Genomic DNA, 23,361 nt, shown 5'->3' with positions numbered 1-23,361 from the left:
TCAGATGGCCGAGAGGCACCTTAAGAAGTGCTCAACATCATTAGTCATTAGGGAAATGCAAATCAAAACAACCCTGAGATTTCACCTCACACCAGTCAGAATGGTTAAGGTTAAAAACTCAGGAGACAGCAGGTGTTGGCAAGGATGTGGAGAAAGAGGAACACTCCTCCACTGCTGGTAGGGCTGTAAGATGGTACAACAACTTTGGAAATCAGTCTGGCGGTTCCTCAGAAAACTGGACATGACACTTCCAGAGGACCCTGCTATACCTCTCCTGGGCATATACCCAAAGGATTCCCCAGCATACAATAATGACACATGCTCCATTATGTTCATAGCAGCCTTATTTATAATAGCCAGAAGCTGGAAAGAACCCAGATGTCCCTCAAAGGAGGAATGGATACAGAAAATGTAGTATATTTACACAATGGAATACTACTCAGCAATTAGAAACAATGAATTCACTAAATTTTTAGGCAAATGGTTTGATCTGGAAAATATCATCCTAAGTGAGGTAACCCAATCACAAAAGAATACACATGGAATGCAATCTCTGATAAGTGGATATTAATTAGCCCAGAAGCTCTGAATACCCAAGGCACAAATCACATAACAAATAACTCCCATGAAGAAGTATGGAGAGGGTCCTGATCCTGGAAAGGATTGATCTAGCATTGGAGGGGAATATAAGGACAGAGTAGAAGTATGGAGAGGCTGGAGAGGTGGCTCAGCAGGTAAGAGCACTGACTGCTCTTCCAAAGGTACTGAGTTCAAATCCCAGCAACCACATGGTGGCTCACAACCATCCGTAATGAGATCTGCCGCCCTCTTCTGGTGTGTATGAGGACAGCTACAGAGTACTTACTTACATATAATAAATAAATAAATCTTTAAAAAAAAATATGGAGAGGGTCCTGATCCTGGAAAGGATTGATCTAGCGCTGGAGGGGAATATGAGGACAGAGAAAAAGGAGGGAGGTGATTGGAGAATGAGTGGAGAGAAGGTTTATGGGATATATGGGAGGGGGATCTGGGAAAGGGGAAATCATTTGGAATGTAAACAAAGAATATAGAAAATAAAAATATTAAAAAAAGAAATGTTTGCCTAAGATTATACAGAATTTCTTATGTTTTCTTCCAAAAGACTTATTTTTGCCATTGTTTTTAAGTCTACAAAACAACTACAGTTGATTTCATAAATAGTTGAAGTGAAATGTGCCTTATGAGTATTAAATTATACCAGCATTATTTAAGTGTATCCCTTACAAGCACATTTCAGTGTTGCATTTATTGTAAACTAGGTGATTGTATAAAGATCTCTGTCAATTTTGTTTCATTCATGTAAATGAAATGAGAACCACGCCCCAAAATGTACTTCTTCAACTCAAAAGAAATTTTTTTTCACTAAAGTAAACAAAGAAGCAACCAACAGGGACCATTCCATCAGTTCCCCTACTTCCCCCTCAGAAGCCAAAAGCCCTGGTTCCTGTCCTTTGTTTCTCTACAAATGTGTTGTTCTTTTGATGAAGCCATCTGTGTAAGCCACTGCTCTGAGTTCTCTTCGTTGAGGTTTTCCTGTGTGAGATATGCTAACAGAAACTAATAAACGTGGTTCTTTTCCTCTTGTTAATCTGGTTTTTGCTAGAGAGAACCATACCAACAAGGAGGCAAAGAACACTGTATTCCCTCCTCAGTAGGGCCATTTGTTTATCCAGTCATGGGCACTGCACTGACCACATCAGGTTAGCTTTATAATCAACCCAGGCATCTAAACATAGGACTTTTGCCAGCCTTCTTATTATTATAGAAGATGATTATCTTCATCTTGGCCCTTTCTCTTGCTACACAGATTTTACAGTCAGCCACTCAATCTATGAACATTGTATACCTGTCTATTCGAAATTTCTTATATTACTCTCATTATAGAGTAATAGAGATTCCAGCATAGAAATCATGCCCATCTTTACTGCACTTATTCCCTTGAATTTGATGGATTTTTTTAGGCTCTTATAAATGGTATATTTTAAATTCCATCTTATGTTTGCCATTATTATGTGTGAATGTAACATTAGTTCTTTTAAAAGTTTAATTTTAAGTGTTTGGGTATATTGCCTACATATAAGTCTATGTACCACATGCATGCAGTGCCTGCACAGGCCAGAAAATGGTGCAGGGGGTCTCCTAGAACTGGAGGCACAGAGAGCTGCACCACCACACAGATGCTCAGATATAAACCTGCATCTTCTAGAAGAGCAGTCAGTGCTCTTAATTGCTAAGGCATATCTCAAGCTCTGTACAGTTGGTTTCTTGCTATTATTGTTTTACTTTGTTTTTGAGAAAGGGTCTTACTATGTTGCCCAGACTGGCCTTGAAACCTCAAGGTCAAGTGGCTTTCCTGCTCTCTTGAGCAGGTACTTCTGCAAGCATATGCCAGTAAGACTGACACAGCACAATTGGGTGTCATATATTAATCGGTACCCAGAAACCTTGCAAAACTTACCTTAATTTCAATCATTTATCTACAGATTCTTTTGGTTTTCTATGTATATAATCATGCCTCTCTTTAATGAGTTTTCCAATCCCTGAGCCTTTACTTTTTGTCAGGTCTTTGGGACAGTGACTATGATTTCAAATGCATTGTTCAATAGAAATGGAGCTATTAGACATTTCAGAGTGAAGAATTTTCAATATTTTAAATTATCACCATTGACAGGATGCTTATTTTTAGGTACTCATTATCAGATTAAGCAACTTCCTTGGTTCAGACAAAATCATGAATAATATTGAATTTCATCAAATCTCTTTATATCTACTGAGATGATTGTATTCTACTGTAATCTATAACTAGAGGAAATTACCTTGATTTGTTTTCAAGTGTTAAACTATTTCTGAATTCCTGAAACCTACCCCCTTAGCTATTATCTACTACTCTTTCATATACACTGAATTCATTTGATTACATGTTAAGATTTGTAATGTATATACCTATAAAAGTTTGATCTTTCTTTGGTTTTCTTTTCTTTTTTTTGCATGTTTATATTTAACCCTTCTTTTTTAATTTATTGATATATTTATTTACATTTCAAATGATTTCCCCTTTTCTGGACCCCCACTCCCCGAAAGTCCCAAAAAACTCGTGTGTGTGTGTGTGTGTGTGTGTGTGTGTGTGTGTGTGTGTGCAGGTACCAAAAGAGTTCAGAGAGCACAAGAAAGAAACCCCTGGAGCCAGATTACAGGTATTTATGAAATGTCTGATATAGAACTGGACTCCTCTGTAAGAGCAACAAACACTGTTGACCACTGAGTCATTTCACTGACCCCTTCAATTTCCTTTTGCTGTAATGTTCTTTCCAGGTTTTGAAGAGGGGTTTGTTTGTCTGTTTGTCTGTCTGTTTGTTTGGGAGAATTGGCAGTAAAATGTTCCTTAACAGTTTTTCTCTGGAAGAGTACATAAGACTAATAATATTCTTTCTTTCCAATGTCTAGATGACTTCACAGAATGGTCACCAGCAGTCTGTCTGCATATTTGTCTATCTGATGTTTGGTGGGAAGACTTCATCTTTAACAATGAAGTCAATTCTTCAATATTAGTATTCCTTCTTCATGTGTTAGTTTTGACATAACGGGTTTTTCAAAGAATTAGTTTACTCCATCTAAATAGTCTACCCAAATTAAGGGTACATCTTCTTAAAGTCCAGCCAGTTTCATCAGAACCATTCATTGGATAATAAACATCTTATAAAATGATATAATACTCTTAGTCATTCAAACAATGCTTGGCTCAAGCTATAATTCAAGTAATAGCCCAGTGGTACAGTGTTAAATAAGATAACATTCTTGCTTTGTGAAGCTTTCATTAGTAAGGAGAAGCAACAAAAGTAGTAATAATGCTCTGAAAGATAGAGCAGAGTAAGGGCCTAGAGAGTGTGGAAGAAGAGGAGGACTGTTGGAGATAGAATAGAGAAGGCTACTTTAAGAAAGTTTTTATCTGGCCAAAGTCTTAAATGACATAAATGACTAAAAAAAAGAAGCACACAGTCCCCAGGCAGAGACAGGCTCACATTCTAGGAAAAGCAAAGGTGATGTGGTGTCACTGTAGCAAAGCAGAGAAACAAGATGATTCGAGAATTCAAGCAGAGTTGAATTGATGGGTTATTGAAACTGTCAACGATTTAGGTCATCCAAGCATGTTAGGAGAGCATTGACCATTGTTTGTTTGTTTTTTTTTTAGAGAACAAGCACATTCATTTTGAGCAGGAATATAACATGATCTGATACATGTTCTTAAATGCTACTCTAACATATATGTAGAATAGACCGTTTGAGGACATGTAGAGCTCAGTTAGGGCACTATGGCAATAGTCTAGGCAGGAGGCAGTGCTTGGACTGTGCTGAGGTCAGTGAAGGGCAGTGGTCAGATGCAGGACTGCCTATTGTCTAAATGTGGGATTGCAAGAGAGTGAAGACTCAAGCTGACTCCAGGTTGGGGACTTGAACAACTGGGTAGATGACTGAGGTGGTGTTTATAAGCCTGAGGTCCTGAAACAGAAAGAAGCAGGTCTTAGTGCAGTTTTGGAATTAGGGAGTTGGTAGAGAGCATGCTACATCTCAGATCCTCCTAGATATGCCAGTGAGAATCTTACTGGGCAGCTGATTAATGTGTCTAAATATCAGAAGAATAGTGAACATTGGAGATGCAAACTTAAGAGTCATGTCCGAGGAGAGTCCACAGCACAAGAGTGGGTAGATCTACTTAGGATGAATAAAATATTCAAGGTCCAAGTCTTGGGATGGCCCAGTTTTGAAAGCTGGTTAGAAATCCAGAGCAAAGCCTGGGGGAGCACTTAAAACCACAGAAAGCCAATGCCTATCAGTCTTTGGCTTCTTAGTTCCTCCAATCTTTCTGTTTATTCTTGAATCACTTTTGATTATTTCTAAACGAAATGAAAGAAAAAAAAAAAAACAGGTGTGACCCAAATGATGTCATCTGGATGCAGTTTCTTCTGTAGCATGGGTGCTTTCGCCCTTGGTCTCAATAACAATGACAATGTTGGGTCCCTTATCTAGGAGACCAGTGGCTGCTGCTGAGAAGTAAAACCTACAGGTACCCAACACAACCCTGACACAACAGCACCTGGGTGGAATCACCTTCCCCGAGGGTACAGAGGCTTTCTGGTTCACACCACTACTGTTCTTTGTTTATCTGTTCATATTTATCCTTTTTAAAAAGATTTTTATTTTTAATTATGTATATATGATAGAGTGGGGGTTTATGCACATGAGTGCAGTGCCTGTGGAGACCAAATGAGAATGTCAGGTCCCCTGGAACTAGAGTTGTAGGCACCTGAAAGTTCCATACCCAATATGGGTGCTGGGAGCCAGACTTGGGTTCTCTCTAAGGGCAATGCGTACTCTTAACCACTAAGCCAGACCCTCACACTTATCCTTAGAGACTCTGCTAATCTGTCTGCTAGCACTCTAGTGTTACTGCCTAAATCCCTGACACCTTACTTTCCTACTAGCCACCTTACTCCTCGTGCCTCATCTGGAATGCTCTTTCCCCTCTAATCTATGGAGTTACCCTCACCATCCACATCCTCCCCACCCCCTGCAGTTACCCAAAAGCATATTTGGAAGTGTGACCTCATGTGCTTGTATGTGCTACATGAAAAGTATTTTTAGGCAGTCTAGAACAGTTTCCTATTTGTCACCCTCTCCTGGGTAAACCAGAAAGCCCTCTATAATAACACCCATGCCTCCTATTTATATATAGTCCTCTCAGAAGCAGCTGGATCCTGGGCTCCTTACCTGCTGACTTTTACTGACTTGCAAGCCTACAGAGTTTAGGCTGAAACGTATCAAATTTCTTTTTTTCCACTCCATTGTTCATCTATATCAACATTAAGCCTTCACTTAGCATCTTTAAATATCCTTAGCTTTGGGTTGGAGAGATGACTTAGTGGTTAAGAGCACTGACTGCTCTTCCAAAGGTCCTGAGTTCAGTTCCCAGCAACCACATGGTGGTTCACAACCATCTATAATAGGATCCGATGCCCTCTTCTGGTATGCCTGAAGACAGCTATAGTACACTCATATAAATAAAATAAATCTTTAAAAAAACAAAACAAAAACAAATAAACAAAAAAATCTCCTTAGCTTCCCTGTCTGGAATCTCTGGGGAAGAAAGTCTTCAGAGAGGTGGTGGGAAATGTTACCATTTTTCTTTGCAGTCTATAACTTTGACATTGTTAACTATTTCAACTGCAGACATTGTCCCCCTGTCTTCTAGGTTCTGTGTATGTAAAATGTTGATTCTGTTTTCTTACTGTCAACAGAGCAACGATAAACATGGAGGAGCAGGCATCTCTATGGTGAGACAGTCCTTTGGGTATAGCCCAAGAATGGCATACTTTGCTAATGTGGTGGTTCTATTTTCTGCTTCTTTTTAAAGACGCCCCATACAAGTCTGCATAGTGGCTACATCATTTATACTCTCATGGATAGTGAATAAGCATTCCATTTTCCACACATCCTCACCAAAACTGGCTGTCACATCTGTTCAATAACAACCATTCTAACTGGGGTAAAAAAAAATTCTCAAAGTTGTATTAATTTGCATTTATCTGATGCCTAAGGATGCTAAAAATTTTTAAATGTTTATTTATTGACCATTTGTATAGTTCTTCTTTAGAGAAATGTCTTTTCAATGCATTGCCAATTTATTGATTGCAAGCCACATTCAACTGCTCCCCATTTCTGAAGGCATTAATAAGCTGCTCAGAACATATACCCAAGTTTTCCTTCATATATTTATGATATAAAGAAACTGTGGGTCTGCTTGGTTTTGTTATCCTCTCATTATGTATGAGATTTTTATATGCCCTAATATTTCTGATTAGATAGCTCAGTAACACTGGAAAGTTTTTTTTTAAGCCACCTTCTTTCAGAGGACATCCACCATTCATTCTTGCAGGTCTCTGGGCTTCTAACCAGTTGAAGGAGTTAAAACCACCTTGAAGCCTGTGAAAAAGCTGTCCAGTGACCCCAGGGCACCCTCCCTTCTCCTGTTGCTCTGCTCAGTACCAAGGCAATCTGTCCCTAGGGAATGGGCCAACTTGGTTTCAGCTCCAGGCTCACCTTTGTCCTCAGGAGTTCCAATCAAAAGTAACCTGTCTCCTTGTGATTCTCTCTGCATTGGGAAAGCCATGTCCTCTGACTCCTGAGTTCTTTGTCTTTCAAGACTGGCAAAACCAAAGTCTGCATGCAGATATACAATGATATCAATGGATCCCAGGGCAAAGTTAACTCTGTTCACGCCCTTCCTGCAGCTGAGGTCCCCACTCTACCATAGGCTTCTAAAAGGGGTGTTGTTCCCTTTTACCTTCTCTGCTTCTTGGTGAGTTCACAGGAGCCTCCCACCACTACCACCACCAATTTCAATGCTCCATGCAGCAGTTTGATGTTTTCAGTGGAGCTTTGATTCAAATAGCCTGGCCTACCTCGGTCAGAAACACAAGTCTCCTACTTGTTTGCCTCATGGTCACCAAACAAGCTGTTCTCTCACCCAGCCACAGCATTAGCATAATGTTCCTCCTGGCCCCCGAATGCCCAGGATGCTTCCAGATGAGCTGCTTCGGTGGCCACAGGCTTTCTTCTTCCCCTTGACCACAGATACAGTACTTCCTCTAAACATGGCAGCTTGTCTCTGTCACTCTTTATACAGCCTCTCTTTTGTTCTCTGAACCAAACTTCACCCAAGAAGGTTTCTTCTCAAGCTGTGTCCTCAGTTCTCACTGTTGCAAGCAATGGGATATAGCTTTTCTTGTCGGGGTGTACTTTCTACCTCAACAAATACAACTTTTCTGGTACTTTCTAAGATCAAATGCTACTACTGATCTCTGCAAAACCTTCACACTCAAACTCAAATATAAAACAAGCCTCTAAAATCCCTGGATGACAGAGTGCATATGTTCCATCATGGTGGCCCCACTCACACACCTTGGGAGTCCTGGCAGGAGCATAAACAGGTGAAGGGGGAAAGGTAGCAAGCCCAGCCACTGGGGAGACCTCACTACATCCAAAGCCACTGAGTGCTGCTGTGAAGGACTGTGGGCCTGGTGCTTCAGAAGGGCTGAGACTCCCACCAGCACATGAAATCTCACTACATTTTATATGCTGACAACTAATCCAATCTTGTAATTTAAAAAACCATCTCAACTAAATAAACTGCTGACAAAATCTAACTCCAGACTACCCCATGCAACTTCTGTCTTATGTACTCGGCTTTAAACGGGACACAGGTAACTTACCACAGTCAACAGCAATGCTTCCCAGGGGTCTCAGTGTGAGGGTTTCATCACTGCAGTAACCACAACTCTCAGTCCCCTTCTCAGCACTCACCCCTACCTCCCCCACCAATCCTGTCAGTCTCCTGCCAACTTGAGCTATGAGGGAGAGATGGGCTGAGTAGAAATCACCTAGGCTTCTTAGTCAAAGCATCTTTTTCACCTGTTGGAGCCTTCTCAAACCTTGCTGATTCTTGGTTTGCTCATCTGTGAAATGGGAATACTCATTCCCACCTAGAAGACATCTGAAAGATAAAGTCAGTATAAGTAATGAGGCTGGCACGTAACCCTGGCACAGACTACACTCAAAACTACAAACAGACAAAGAGCCACTTTCCCTCAAGAAAGGCATGAAAAACTAACAACCATGCTACACAGACTGTTCATAGCAAGCTAATGCCCTGGGGAAGATAAATGCTTTTGGTAAACAGTAAGAACTGGAAACAGCTCTGTAGAGGCCCAGGTCTCCACACCAACAAGGCTGCTTCTGAACTTGGTCTAGGAGGTCAAGGTCTGTAGAAACCCATGCTAATTAAAATTCATAGACATTAATTAAATGATTATTCAAGAACTCTCTCAACTCTTGAAGCCATTTTTATATGTAGATTACAACATAACCCTGGGTCAAGTAAAGGCATGCCAAGGCCCTGGTAGCCTAAAGCAATGGCTCTTCAGGCTAGGGAGAATCTGCTGGGAAAGCAAGCAAGGTCGAATGGAAAGCAGACTGCAGAGCTGGCTGTCACTGTGTAGGGCAGCCTACCGAGGCTGCAAAAGAAGGCCTCCCCTGCTGCAGATGCAGGGACAGAGCCACAAAAGGCCACTCGGACTATCAAGTGCCTGCCTCTCCAGCTCATGCTTTTAGAGAGGAGCCACTCCACAAGAAGCCATCAGACTGGAGCAGGAGGCCATCCTGAACCCTCGGCACTCTCCACTGCTGCACACCTAGGGTGACACAGGAAGGAGACACAGAGCTATGCCGTTTCCAGAAACACAAGCCTCTGTACCGAATCCTTATGGGGATCCTGCCAGAGGAGCATTCCAGGTACGCGTCTCCATCCAGGGAATGCAAAAGAAATGAACTGTCTCTGATAGCTGTGCTCACTCACCTAGAAGAGCCCCTTACTCTATGCTTAAGATACCTGGCGTACTCCTGTCACAGGCAGCCCTCATGGCTCCTCTAATTGTGGCATGCCCAGTATTTGTTTTCCTCCAGGGAGACTGAAGCATCCAAAACCACTTATCTCCTTGACTGCCCAAGCAGGAAACCAGCAGCTTTTTACTCTATGTCCACATTTAAGAAAAGGAAGGGTTAGAAAGTCTTGGGATATAGCTCAATGGGAGAGCTTATCTAGTATGTGTAAGGCTCTTGGTTTGATTCCCAACACAAGAAAAATAGGGAACAGTCAGGGATGGTATATAGATCCAAATTAGTCTGGAGGTAGCAATCACTGAAGATGGGCAGAATATAGATAAGATTCTTAATATTTTCTCAATTTTTATTTATGTTTAAAATGTCCTATAATTAAAAGAGAATGTTAAAGAGCAGCAGGGAGAGGACAGATGCGACCTGAAAATGATGTGGTTGGCTGTCTTCTTGGGACAATTTGGAAAGCACACAGGCCTTCAGACCCATGGCCTTCTAGAAGGTCATGCAATGCTGGTGCAGAGGCTGTGTCTTCTCAGCACCACACTCGATGTCCTCAACAAGACAACCTTTGAGAACTTCGATAGAACTTTACAAACGCATTCTGGTAGGACCCAGCTGCCCTCTTCAGCATATAAATAAATCCTTCTACCTCTACAAATCATTACTCCTTCCAGCCTCTTGCCACTACAGGGGCCTCCACTTCCTGTTCCAAACTACTGAGTTGAGCAATCCCGCTTTTGAGAGGGCTCCCAGTGGCAGACCGTGGTTCAGCTTAGCTGGGTCTCCCTCTGGATGTCAGATGTGATACTCCAAAGACAGAATTTTGTTTTCTTTGTTTTCTTCCCTTCCTCTTCCCTGACCCTCAACTTGCTCTTGATAAGAATCTGCATAGTCACACATCCTGACATCTCCTACCATGAAGACTACAATATGTTGGGTTGCATAGTTCGTTGTGGCAGAAAAGACACGATGCTGTATGTCCTAGAATGGTCAGCAGCATCTCTTGTCTCTGCCCACTAACTGCCAGGAAGTGCACGGGCCATCCCTAGCTGCAACAACCAGCCGCATCTCCAGGTATTGCCAAATGGGCCGGGGTATGAAAAACATCAGAAGTTGTTGAGAAACATCATCCTAAAAGATATTGAAAAAGCAAGACAAAGTCTTTGTGGAGAGAGGGGGAAAGGGAGGGAGGGGCAAAGGGAGAAAGAAGGGAAGGGGAGAAAGAGAGAAAAGTTGATTTATACAGTTTGTTCCCTGTATATTTCCATCTATGAATTTATAAATATAAATATTTAAGAAATGTTGCATTCTAAGCCAGAAATATGTAAAGTACCAAGAAAAAAGTGAATTCAGCATTCCCAACCATATCCTCTCTGTCTTTGTGGTTTCCTGTGCAAATCTCATTTGCTTCCCCCACATTATCCTGTTTTCCAGTCAGTGTGGTCATCCAAACATCTCAACCAGCCTCTCACAGCAGCATACACTCCAAGTTTCAGCAGAAAAGAAAAGAAAAGCTCCCGGGGCAGGGTGGCTCCCCCAGCACCCCCATGATACACGTGAACTCTCCAGTACTGGCTGAACAGGGTCACTAGAGAACAGAGTTTCCTACAGGAACATTGTCCAACCAAATCAGAGGGGAAAAATACCAATGTGTTCTAATGGTTCCACTTCAAAACAGTCAGACTTGCACCCTTTCTCTGGGAAATAACATCAAAATAATTGCTCTTTACACCCCCAACTCTTCATACCTAGAGTGCATGCATCTTCCACTATTAAGTAGGGAGGTGAAGCTGCTGCTCTGGTTCAGGGCCTACCCTCTGCCACCTCCACACTTCAGAGGCTAAAATGGCCAGAATAATGAGTATTGACTTAGCCAAGAAGTACGACAGCTGCACAGGAGGAGTTTCCCACTTGAACTAAATGGTACCCTCCCTTCTTGTGAAGAAGGAAAATCTGTTTCCAGTAGAGGCTTTTCATTAGCCTCATTCCATCACATAACTTTGGGGATACACACACACACACACACACACACACAAAATGACTTCTTGAACTTGAACAATTCTGTCAGTGGCTCTGGCAAGTCTCTGTCCTCCTGTTATAGGAAAGCAGTTACTGGGTGTATGGCTTGTCATCTGGGGTCTATTTCTTCCAGGATCCATCCTATGCCACTACCTGTCTCAGCCTGAATCACCTCATTCTGGATTCTAGCCTTGGCTTCCTAATGTGTCCCTGGCTTAGCATCTCTCCTTTAATCCCCACCTTTTCTAAAAACTGATGAAGAATTCGTTTTTAAGAAAACAAACCAAAATTTCCCATCCCCTATCATTGGATATAGTCAGTCATATGTGTATGTTACAGGTGATAAGATATAGGTCACTCTATATATCTGTCACTCTTTTGTGGTACTGGAAATAGAACTTAGTACTTCAGGAATGCCAGGTAAGCATTTTATCACTAAGCTATATTCCCAACTCATAGTCCTATCTCTTTTGATTTGTAGATCTATGTATGAAGCCCTGTTTGTCCAGGAGGTGTCCACACAGGTTCAGTTTGAACACATAGGCCCACTCATATATCCTCAGAACAGATGATAGATGGAAAGGCTGGGTCAAGAATGCTAAACTATGGATTTTAAAGGGGGTTGTATATGCATGTGTACAGATGTGGTCATGCATGCATGTGGGAAGACCATAGTTTGATGTCCAGTGTTTTCTTTATCACTGTCCACCTTATTTTTTAATATACAGTTCCCACTAAAGCTGGAACTCACCATATTGGCTAGATTGGCTGGCCAGGAATCCCAAGATCCACCTGTCTGCATTCCCAGCAATACTGAGGTTACAGGTTACCTGTTTTGATGTGGGTGCTGAAGATCTGAACTTGGCTCCTTATGTTGTATGGCAATCACTTTACCCACTAAGCCATCTCCCAAGTCCCCTAAATGGCTCCTCATACATCCTCCCAAGCCTAAATACCATAATTCTGGGATCCCATTGGTCTGCAAGTTAGGTCCTGCCATCCCCTGACTCCTGCAGAAGGATGCCGATGCCAAGGGCTCCTCATAGATACCCTCACAGTACTGCACATGCTATGTCAGGTTTACACAAGTGTCTCACTTCTGGCTTTACCACTCTTCTAACATTAGTTATTGTTGTTGTTGTTGTTGTTGTTACAAAAGTAACAATGTGGGCTGGTGAAATGGCTCTAAGGCATTTGCCACTGAGCCTGATAACCTGAGTTTAATGTGGTAGACCCATGCGTGGTGGAAGGAGAGAATCAATTCTTTCAAGTTATCCCCACTCCCTTCCTTCTTTGCTCTGACACACTCTCTCTCTCTCTCTCTCTCTCTCTCTCTCTCTCTCTCTCACACACACACACACACACACACACACACACTAAATAGATGAATGTAATTTTTAAAATTAACAGTGCTTGAACAGGGTGGGGCCTCTCATCCACTGCAGTCCCACGAGGAGCCTGGTAGCAGCAGAGTGTATAGCTTCCCAGTTCTTGTCCCTCACACATATATACAGTCACTGACCATTCTTACTGCATCCTATGCTGTGCCTTAAGCAAGAGGACATTCCATTCTTATGTGCACTAACTCATCTCTCCAGCTCCCAGGACAGCAAGAATAGTTGGCTCATCTGCTTCCATGACTGCTGTCCCATTGATACAGAAATGGAAGGGGGAAGATGATGTATTGTCATCAAAGTCACAGAATTCTGGTGGCAAAGTAAAGGACCACATAAGAACTCTACCACAGGGTTTGTGTGACACTGCGAAGTGCCCTTCTCCTCCCGGTGGTGCAGAACATAACTGTGTATGAACAGCACATAGGAATCAATACCTGTGGAAAGAGGAGTCTAGAGAAACAGGACCACACATTGGCTCAGGATTTAGACTCAGGACTCAGGCTACCTAAGTTAGAAACTGTTGTTTCATCATCTGAGCTGAGTTAAACAACTGGACCTCAGGTTCCTTGTCTGAAATATGAGATGCTGGCTGAACCTTCACAGTAGAAAAATCATGAGGATTTCATAAAATACCTGTAAAGTACTCAGAACAGCACTGGATAGTTTTTATTAATAGAATATGCTACAAACATCATTGCAGCTTTAATATACCCCTCTAAATATATTTATTTTTAAATCTTCAATTGTCATTGGTTGGCAAAACAAAGCCAAATGCTATTAGCTCAGAGATTTATCCAGAAAGTATCAGTATGGAACTGTGACTTTTGTCCCCCCCCCCAAAAAAAAAAAAAAAGTCAACTTACATAGTAGCTGACACCATTTCCACTGACTGGGACAAGCAACCTCAGAGATCAAAACCACTGTAATACCTACTACACCAAATATTAAAACGAAAAATAACTTATACCCTCTAGCAGTAATTACCTAAGTAACGTGGGTTGCAAATCTGTTAGAGAGTTTTTGCTGTGACAATATTTCTAGTAAATTGCTGCTTCTAATACAAAGTCCTGGTGTTGCAAGGCTGGCATACTAATAGAAAGGTTATTATAGAAACACTATTAAAATGAATTAGGTATTATTAAAGATTCGGCACTACAACAGCCCCTGATTACAAAGGATTTCAAGGTCCATTGCTTAATGGGCAGATGAAAGTGCTAATTAAGCCTTTTTGAGAGGATATCCCTAGGCAGGTCTGTAAGACTACAGGTAACAAGAGGTCTTCAGACTGAAAGGGGAACCAGTTGTGCCTACCCATCTGGATACAGCCCTCCTGGGAAGACTTGAGAGAGAGGTGGGAGGAAGAGCTGAGGTTTTCTGCTGAGGAGAGGTAACCTGGTAGCAGACATGTAGCTAAACCAACTTGAACTTCTGTTTTTCCCTTAACTGCTTCCTCAGCACGCGTCCATTTCCTCCTCTGCTTATGTTTGGAAAACTAGAGAACCTTCCTTAAACCTTAAAGCCTTGCTCTGAGTACCTAAGCCCTCTGGTACAACCAGAAGACGCCAGGGCTGTCCTTGGCCAAAAGCATCTCTCACTATCAATAGCTCCCTAAGTAGCTTTTACGGAGTTGCTCACTGGCCTTTCGTCGTCGTATCAGTATCTATGTTGCTTTTCTCACCTTGTTAATTAACTAATCAGGTCTGCCAAGTCACCTCCCAAACAAGAGGTGTCAGGAAAAAGCTAACTAAATTCGCCCACCGCGTCTAAATGTCCACAATAAATTACGAGGAAGGGGCTGAGCTCTGACACACGAGCTACGCGGCGACCAGCGCTGCGCAGCAGCCTCGGACCCCCGCGCGGCTCTCAGCAGGACTTCTGGACCGGAGCCACGCGGGCCACCCGGGCCACCGCCACGCTGCCCAAGAAGCATCCCCGCAGACTCAGCTGCCCACTCCCCGCAGCGCTGGGATGTCAACAAACTTTCCCCGCCCCGGGTTGCACCGGGTCTCCAATATCTGCCCGCGGGCGCAACATGGGGACAGGTGTGGGATCCGAGCCCCCAACCCTGCATCCCTGCGGATGTGCGGACAGTCCGGGTCGACCGGGCGCCGTGGGGGAGGGTAGGCCGTGGGCCCGCCCCATGGGCGGTGCGGCGATGACAGGGCCCTAGAACGCGGACAACTGGTCCCCAGGGACACGATGGAGCTGCGGCGCGGCGGCCTTACCTGCGCGCTCCGCTGAGGTGGCTCTGGAGGCCCGGCGTGCGAGCAACCGCGGCGGCGAGCGCCGACTGACAGTCCCAGGACCCGCCTCCATCCCTCAACCACGCCCCCTCTACGGCCACGCCCCCATCCGTGACCGGGGTCAAGCTCAGTCCACAGCGCCGAAGGCGGGGGCGCTCGCTTTCGATTGGCCTGGAAGACGTCGGCCCCGCCCACTCCCCGCCTCCTCACTGGGGGTTGGGAAGCCGCGCTTGCGCGGATGCTCAGAGGGCAAAGCATAAACCAGTGCTAGCCGTCCTGACGTTGAGCGCGAGTTGGTTTCTCATCTTCCTCTGCTAAGCTGATTTTGAGCCCTGGACTACGGGAGGTGCAGGAAGAAGTCTGTGAAGAGACAGTCCCTGACCAGAGGAGACTCTAAATGAGTCAGGCGGAGGAACCCAGCTCCACACCTCGGATTACTCCCTAGCCAGGAAGTATCTGTGAAGGTTGACTTGAGTGACATGATCCTGCTAACCAAAGTGAGAGACTCTGAAGCCTTGCTAGCTCCCAGCACCTCCCCAGGCTCCCTAGCTCAATGTGTAAACAAGATCATGTGACTCCCTACAAAATCAATGGATACCCAGCAGTTCTCTCCTAGATATATGTTCAAAAGAATGTCTACACAAAAACACTTAGACACAGATGTTCCCAGCAGCACATTAACAAGAGAAGGCGGGAACGACTGAACTGTGGGTTGATGGGTGAACGATTAGCAAATTTTAGTTTGCTCATGCCAATGGACTAGAGTTTGGTAATTATTTTAAAAAAAGGAATGCCAGGCGGTGGTGGCGCACGCTTGTAATCCCAGCACTCTGGGAATCCGCAGAGGCAGGCGGATTTCTGAGTTTAAGGCCAGCCTGGTCCACAGAGTGAGTTCCCTGTAACCCTGTCTCAAAAAAAAAACAAAAAACAAAACTAACAAACAAAAACACACACACACACACACAACCAAAAAAAAAGGAATGACGTTCTGATACATGGTACAACATAGATGAAACTTAAACTCATGACAGTCACAAAAGATTCCACTGGGTATGGTTCTATTTGTGTGGAACGTCCAGAAGGGTCAACTGCATAAAGACAGGAAACAAACTAGAGGTTTCCAGGGAAAGGAAGGGAAGATTGAGAAGGGACTACTAAGTGCATAGAATTTTTCTCATTATGGTTTGGATCTTAAACATACCCTGTATCAAAGGCTCAGTCCCCAGCTGACTGACTTCTATTAGGAAGACATGCAACCTTCCCGTGGGTGAGCTTTGTAAGAGGAAAGGGCATCTCTGGGGACCTGTCCCTAAAGTGTATACTGGAACCTGAACCCCTCATTCTCTGTCTCGTCCCACAGCCATGATCTGAGTAGCTGTGTTTCCCATGAACTCTCAGTAGTATTTGTTTGACCTCATGACGGGCCCAAACCATTCGCCCAAAGAAAAATCCTGTCTTTTAAGTTGTTTATCTCAAGTTTATCAGCAGCAGAAAGGTCTTTGTTATTTTTTTTATCGCTGTGACAAGATACTATGACCAAGGCAGCTTACAGAAGAAAGGATTTATTAGAGACATATAGTTTCAGAGGGTGAGTCCATGACCATCCTGACTGGGACTGTGACAGCAGGTAGGCAAACATCTTGATCCATAGGCACCAGACAGAGAGAGCTAACCGGGAAGGGCTGAGCTTTTGAAACCTCAAAGCCTGCCCCCAGTGACCCGCCCCCTCCAACAAGGCCACGCCTCCTAATCCTCAACAGTCCCACCAGTTGAGAGTGAGGATTCAAACAGATGAGCCTATGAGGGCCAACCTCATTCAAGCCATCACACAGACTAACCCAGACCATTGGTAGTGAGAAGTCGGGTTTAATGATGTAGTTCAGAAGATACTGGAATGACTGTGAAAAAAAGTTTGGGAAAGTTTGAAGGAGCAGGTGTACCTAGAATGTTACAAGCGGAGCTTAATGAGAAATTCTTGTGGGAACTCAAGAAACCACCATACTAACAAGGATATAGACAGTAAAGGTGCTTATGAGGTTTAGATAGACTGTTGGGAACTAGATGAGAGACAGCTTCCCAACCCCCAGCGAGGTGGGAGGGGGAGTGGGCGGAGCCGACATCTCCCAGGCCAATCGAAAGCGAGCACCCCCCACCCTCCCTTCTCCCCGCCCTCAGTGCTATGGACTGTGCTTGACCCCAGTCTTGAACTGGGTTGTGACCATAGAGGGGGCGTGGTCAATTCAGAAATTGGGCTTTGACCTCAAAGGGAACTAGGAAATTTATTCTGAAGTCTAATATTAGTGACCATGGCCCAGGATCGCAGATTCAGGTCACCCCAGTTACCATATCCCAGAGTGCTAAGAGTTCAATGAGGTTTTTATAGGAACAGAAGAAAAGGACATCATATATCAAGACAATTAGAATACGGTGGTCGGTAGGTGCACCAGGTAGACAATTACAGCCACATGGACTCATCTCTGTTAGAGGCATCAGAAGCTATCTAGTAACATTCTTAGCTTTTGGAAGCTAGTACTCTGTTAATATATACCCTATTACCATACGATGCTAGATCAAATACCAATCAGACAATGGTCTTCATGACTGTGAAGAAGTGGTAAAATATACTTTGGTCATCTTCCTTAATCCCAGCTGGAGAATAAGCCAAGTAGAGCAAGCCCACAGCTTCATCTGGGTGTCTATGTGAACAGGAATTTAAGTGCTCCATACTTTAAACTCTAAAGAGACCTGGCTTCTAGGCTTCCCTCCTGTCACCAAATGTTTAGCCTGGGGTAAGTGGTTGCCCTTACACATCTCTTGTTAGTCTTCCTGATATCCATGGCTCTACTCTTCCTCTGCTAAAATGGCAGAACTTATTTGAAAATTCATCTTCATTCTAATCTATATATTTATTTTTCATTTACTCCCATATAGTTTCTTCATTATTGTGTGTATGTGAAAGAGAGAGTGTGTTCATGTGCATCATGTGCAACACTGTGTGTTCATATGCATCGTGTGTGTGCAGCAGCCCTCGGAGGCCTAGAGTCTCAGGCAGTTATGAACTGCCTGTGGGTGTGGGAATTGAGCACTGCAAAGCAACCAGTGCTCTCAACTACAAAGTTAGCTCTACAGGTCTCCCCCATGCAGCGTTTATTTTTTAGATTTTTTTTTATTTTTATGTGTGAGTATAAACCTGGATATGCACATGTGTGCCACGTCTGTGGCAGGTGCTGTTGACTTTACAGACAGTTGCAAGCTGCTGTGTGGGTGCTGGGATCTGAACTCATGACCTACATGGTTTTGTTGTTGTTCAAATTGCAAGAATTGGGTCTGACTATCTTGGGGGCTTTTTGTTGTTGTTGTTGTTGTTGTTGTTGGGTTTTTTTGTTTTTTGTTGTTGTTGTTTTTGGATTTGGTTTATTCGAGACAGGGTTTCTCTGTATAATCCTGGCTGTCCTGGAACTCACTCTGTAGACCAGGCTGGCCTCGAACTCGAAAATCCGCCTGCCTCTGCCTCCCAAAGTGCTGGGATTACAGGCGTGTGCCACCACTGCCCGGCTTGGGTCTGACTATCTTAAAGCCATTAAAAATGTAAGATGTATTGTATGTGTATGAGTATTTGCCTGAATGTGTTTATGTGCACCATGTGTGTGCCTGCAGAGGTCAGAAGAGGGCACCAGTTTCCCCGGAACTAGAATTATGTTTGGTCGTGAACCTCTCGATGATGCTAGGAGGCCAGCCAGTGCTCTTAATCCCTGAACCATCTTTCCAGTAACAATTTTAAACGTATTTTTTTAATTAATTGTTTTCAATTTTATAGATTTTTTTGATGATGCAATGAGTTTATTGGTGTTGCCTTCAGGCAGCTGAGTGAGGATTCCTTACACCAGTGGTCCCCAATTTTCCCCATGTTGTGACTCTTTAATATAATTCCTCATGTTGTGGTGGCCCCCAATCACAAAATTATTTAATTGCTACTTTATAACTATAAATTTTCTACTGTTATGAATCATAATGTAAATATTTGATATGTGGCTTCCAAAGAGGTCTCAATATACTGGTTTATCAATACAATTTTATAGTTTTATGGCTTTCATATTTATATGCCATTGTCCTTTGCTCATATCTGCCTCTACTATCCTATCTTGTCCCCTTGTCTCTCACTCTGCATTCTACTATTTAATGCTCCCTCTTATGACTTAATTTAGAAGATGATAGATACATACATACATACATACATACATAGATAGATAGATAGATAGATAGATAGATGATTGATTAGGTAGATACACATGATAGATACACTAGATAGATAGATAGATAGATAGATAGATAGATAGATAGATAGATAGATAGGCAGACAGACAGACATATTTGAACCTATGTTCTACATGGAAACACCATGCAATGTTTCAAGTATTGTCTCTCCATTGCATTTTCTTATCCCCCACTCCTTCCAGACACTTTCTTCCCTCTGCAAAGTCCCCCTCCTACTTTCATGTTGTATATACAGACAGAAAATATAAATATATTAAATAATGAGAGAATGTGATATTTGGCTTTCTGAGTCTGGCTTACTTTACCTAACATGATGAGCTCCAGGTCCATTCAATTTGTTCTGTACATGTCATAATTGCATTTTTCTTTACACTGAATAAAACTCCGTGGTATATACATACTACTTTTCCTCTATCCACACTCATCCCTGCTGGCCACCTAGGCAGGTTCCATATCTCATTAAACCATTTTTATTCCTTTTCCCTACTATGTGAGCTGATAGAACGTCCATCAGGAAACCAAGTCAAGGCAAAGAGTTAGGACTGACATTTGAAAGATTGTGACCGAGAAATGATTCCTTTCTTTTGTCATGCCTATCAGTGAAGTAAGATCTGGAAGCACAGAGGCCACATGATTCTAGATTCCTAGGGGTGGAAGAATACTGAGAAGGACAGAATGGGACCGTGAGACAGACCCAGTGGTTATGGGGATGAACAGTGAGCCACTGGGCCCAGCCATACCTGAAGATGATGCCCCTGTACTCTCCAGCTATTCAAGCCAATGCATTCTTTGTTAAGGTTTAATTTTCTCTCCATGATACTGACAGCTTTGGTGATGAAACTCTGGGCTTCCACTGCCATATTAATCAAATCTGGGTCATTTGAATATTTTTAAGGATTCTACCAGTTCTCACGGCATCTCAGAAGTGTAAATACATACATAAGAATTTAAAAACAGTGTTTCTTCAGCAAACACTAAAGAAAGCAACACTTTCTAGTTTAAGGAAAGATCGTTGAGACTAGAGACAAGCAGAAATCCTTAATCTTTACTAGAAATGACTGTAATCTCCACCCCCATCCCATTCCTGTACTTCAGCCACATGCCCCCTACACACTGAAAATTTCTGGGGAAGAGGGGCGGTTGTCTGTGAAGGACACAGAGGTGGCCCTGCTTTATTGATGGAACAAAGGTTTCTGTAGTCACTGGTGCCCCAAGGACTGCGAGCTCTTGTTTAGATTCTGATCCCCTTCTACTCAAAGTTTTTGGCCTGAGTCTTTCCTGAGCTCTCTTTTTGCCTTACCCCAACCCAAGCCATGAGATCTGACCTCTGAACCCTGCATCCTCTCAGTCAGCACTCCCAGCAGTGACCACCTTCCCTGAGCAGAAGTGGTAACGTATTAGCCAATAACTCCAGAGCTCAGGTTAGTTTATCTGTATCAACAGGGCATAGAGAAAAGAGACTGTGGAAGGTTATTTACTGGCCAACAGTCACTTAATAAAAGGGATTAAGTTCCACAGAAGCCGGAGGTTAATATAGATTGCCTGACAAGCCACACTAGTAATTTTGTGGGAACAGTTTCCCACATCTGCCCCACCTTGGATACCCGGCCCTTGTGAAATCATGCATGTGAACATGAAATCCCCACCAGTGCTCTGACCGGAAGAAGCACGGAAGGGGAAGGGCTAGCAGGTGCTGTTCAGTGACACTGGGATCATAGTCTGTGGTTCAGGGAACCTCAAGAAGAGATGAGATGGACTAACTCCTGATGGTATTCCTGGAAATAGAGAAACAGGAGCACAGAGCTAGCTAAGTCTGTCCTCTTAAGGTTTCTGACCTTAAACGGTTCATGGAAAAGGCAGGTCCCCAGCCTAGTTTTGAGTTATTATATGCCAAAGGCCAGACAGTCTTTCCACTCCAAGCAGAGTGGGGAGGGAGACTCTGCGCCCCTTTGCTGAAGTTGCTCAGGAGTTTGGGGGGGAGGCAGAAATCTGGTCCCACAGTAAACAATTTGCCTCATATGTCCCAAATGAAGAAACTTCAGTGTCAGGTCACTTAGAGAAGTCTGAGCAGGGGAGACAAGGCCCTAGTTAAGCAGCAAATTCATTCCCTCCCAGCAGGTGACCTTAAGGCTGGAGCCATTGGGGGAAGCACCCAGGGCTCTCCTGGCTCCCACTCTCCAGTTCCCAGCAGCAGCCTCTAGCTGGCTGGTGTAAATGGCAAGCTCACCCTCACAGAGGTCTAGAGAACTGAGCCTGTGGGGCTCAGCTACCCGAAAAAAAAAAAAAAGGCATGAGCAGAGGGAGAAAATCATACAGGAGCCAAACCTGCAAAGGTTGGTCTGACCCACTCCATATTCTTTCAGCTTCCAGGTTTAAATGGTGAAAACCTTAGTCCATGCTCATGGAAAACCTAACCCCATGCCAGGATCCCTCTACCACAGCACCATCTCAGGCTGCCGAGCTGCAACCTAGATTTCAAGGTTGGCCACCATCAGTGTTCTTCCTAGAAAGCAGGCATAAAGGAGCACCTAGCAGAAGGCAAGTGTGGTCACAGTGGTCTGCAGTCACCTTCCCTGAGGCCAGAGCCAACAATCACAGCTTTCCTCTTTCACCACCCTCCTAAACTCACCCTACTATCTACCAAGCACCTCTGCAGATTAGAGCATCATTCCCAAATATATGGGTCCTGGTTGAAGACATTGCATGGATCCCTGTGATACTGACTTGCTGATATACACCATGCTGACACAGGTCCAGGGAGGTGGCGTCAGAACCCGAGGAGTCCCTGAAGTTCCACCTGAGACCTTCCATGCCTAGTAGTGAATGTCAGAGAAGTGCCCTGGAGAGAACTGACTGTAGCTGTGGAGCTTACACACTGGTGAACTCGGCCCTGCCAGGTGCAGGGCCACGTCAGAGCCCACCAGCTGAGCCTCCCAGGTGACCCCTCTGAAACCTTCTGCTGGAGATAAAGAGACTGACTCTGTCTGCTTTGAGGCCTGGGTACCAGTGAGGACAGAGCTACCCACTGGCCTTATGCTCTGCAGAGAACTGACCAATGAGAAACAAGCACCAGCAGATTCTTTCATTATTGATTCTATGTGTATGAATGTTTTGCCTGTGTAGGTGTATGTTCACCACATGCATGTTTGGTGTCCGCAGAGGTCAGAAGGTTATTGGATCCCCTGGAATTGGTGGTATGGAAGACAGAAGCCACGCACCATCTAAGTGCTGGGAATCAAATCTGGGCCCTCTGCAAGAGCAACAGTGGCTTCAGTCTTAACTGCTGAGTTCCCTCCAGCCCACGACCTACAGATTCTTTAAGCTGTTGTACTCAGGAGTCTCTGCAATGTCCTGTCTCTCTGGATAATATTGCTGTCTTGTCTGCTGGCACAGCCCCAACCCATGTTCTTTCGAGTTAAGCTGTTGGGAGGCAGGAGGTAGAGGAAGGCTTTATCAACCTGCTCACTGCCTGAGCCTCATTTGATCGGGTACTTTCTCAGTGTCCTCTCCATGCTGGAGGGTATAGTAGAGAAGGCAGGGCACACAGAGGCCAGTGATACAGCCTAAACCTGTTCTTACACGTTTCTGACCCACTGCCCTTCTGGTAAAACTAGCTTGAAATTTTTCACACACTGTCCCCTGCTCTGTGGTTAACCACACAATGACCCCAGTTTCTTGTATATCCAGGGATTCTTTGGGGAGGATGGAGTTTGCACATGTGTGTTGGAGTGGAGGCCAAAGAACAGCTTTGGGTGTCATCCCTAAGGTACCATTTGACTTTTCTCTCACTGACCTAGAATCTGACAGGTCTTAGAGGCTGACTGGCAAGCTCTGGGGAATCAGCCTGTCTGCACCTCCTCATCACCAGGAGTGCACACCACTGTACCCAACAATTTTCTTTTAACTTGATGTCTGAGGATCTAACTCAGTTCCTC

The 23,361-nt window shown here is 43.9% G+C and overlaps 1 long non-coding RNA gene across 2 annotated transcripts in view; it reads right to left on the bottom strand.

The window, feature by feature from the left end:
* Positions 1 to 15,226, bottom strand: part of LOC127681198 (uncharacterized) — a 151,368-nt gene extending 136,142 nt beyond the window's left edge. For both annotated transcript variants that reach the window (XR_007977088.1, XR_007977089.1), the window contains exon 1: positions 15,134 to 15,226. This is a non-coding gene — a long non-coding RNA (uncharacterized LOC127681198). The remainder of the gene's footprint in view (positions 1 to 15,133) is intronic.
* Between the last annotated feature and the right edge of the window lie 8,135 nt (positions 15,227 to 23,361).

This window comes from Apodemus sylvaticus, chromosome 3, assembly GCF_947179515.1.
Source record: "Apodemus sylvaticus chromosome 3, mApoSyl1.1, whole genome shotgun sequence".
NCBI lineage: Eukaryota > Metazoa > Chordata > Mammalia > Rodentia > Muridae > Apodemus > Apodemus sylvaticus.
The sequence above is the reverse complement of the archived record's forward strand: the minus strand, read 5'-3'. Positions and strand labels throughout refer to the sequence as shown.